The sequence below is a fragment of the Coturnix japonica genome, unplaced genomic scaffold (genome assembly GCF_001577835.2).
Source record: "Coturnix japonica isolate 7356 unplaced genomic scaffold, Coturnix japonica 2.1 chrUnrandom498, whole genome shotgun sequence".
NCBI classification, from domain to species: Eukaryota; Metazoa; Chordata; class Aves; order Galliformes; family Phasianidae; genus Coturnix; species Coturnix japonica.
The window spans coordinates 68,434-69,709 of NW_015439890.1; the positions used below are offsets into that span (position 1 = coordinate 68,434).

At 55.5% G+C, this 1,276-nt stretch overlaps 1 protein-coding gene across 1 annotated transcript in view; it reads left to right on the forward strand.

Annotated features, from left to right (window-relative positions):
• ACIN1 (apoptotic chromatin condensation inducer 1) overlaps positions 1 to 1,276 on the forward strand; it is a 22,892-nt gene that overhangs the window by 18,167 nt on the left and 3,449 nt on the right. The gene's annotated exons all lie outside the window — the stretch shown is intronic.

Below are 1,276 nucleotides of genomic sequence, written 5' to 3' on the forward strand. Positions count from 1 at the left end.
AACCCCACTTATGGGGCAGAGAATGACCCTCATCGCCACTTATGGGGCAGAGACTGACCTTAATACCACTAATGGGGCAGGAGAAGACCCCCAGCTCAACTTATGGGGCAGAGAGCAACCCCCATTGCTACTTATGGGGCAGAAACGGATCTCCCAACCCCACTTATGGGGCAGAAAACGACCCCCATCGCCACTTATGGGGCAGAAGAAGACCCCCAAAGCCACTTATGGGGCAGAGAGTGACCCCCATCGCCACTTATGGGGCAGAGAGCAACCCCCATTGCCACTTATGGGGCAGAAGAAGACCCCCAACTCACTTATGGGGCAGAGACCAACCCCCAAAGCCACTTATGGGGCAGAGAGCGACCCCCAAAGCCACTTATGGGGCAGAGACCAACCCCCAAAGCTACTTATGGGGTAGAAGAATACCCCCAACTCACTTATGGGGCAAGAGTGACCCCCAAAGCCACTTATGGGGCAGGAGAAGACCCCCAACTCAACTTATGGGGCAGAGAGCGACCCCCATTGCTACTTGTGGGGCAGAAATGGATCTCCTAACCCCACTTATGGGGCAGAAAATGACCCCCATCATCACTTATGGGGCAGGAACTCGACCCTAATGCTGCTTATGGGGCAGAAGAAGACCCCCAACTCCACTTATGGGGCAGAGTCCGACTCCCAGCGTAACTTATGGGACAGAGAACAACCCCCATCGCCAATTATGGGGCAGAAATGGACCTTCTAACCCCACTTATGGGGCAGAGACTGACCCCCATTGCTACTTATGGGGCAGAGGCCGCCTCCATCGCCACTTATGGGGCAGGAACAGACCCCCAAAGCCACTTATGGGGCAGGAACGGACCCCCACAGCCACTTATGGGGCAGAAAAAGACCCCTATTGCCACTTATGGGGCAGGAACAGACTCCCATTGTCACTTATGGGGCAGAAATGGACCTTTTAACCCCACTTATGGGGCAGAAGAAGACCCGCACAGCCACTTATGGGGCAGAAGCCAACCCCCATTGCCACTTATGGGGCAGGAACCAACCCCAACTCCACTTATGGGGCAGGAACAGACCCCCAAAGCCACTTATGGGGCAGAAATGGACCTCCTAACCCCACTTATGGGGCAGAAGCCAACCCCCATTGCCGCTTATGGGGCAGAAGCCAACCCCTACAGCCACTTATGGGGCAGGAACCAACCCCAGGTGCCACTTTTGGGGCAGAAATGGACCTTTTAACCCCACTTATGGGGCAGAGACTGACCCCCAATTC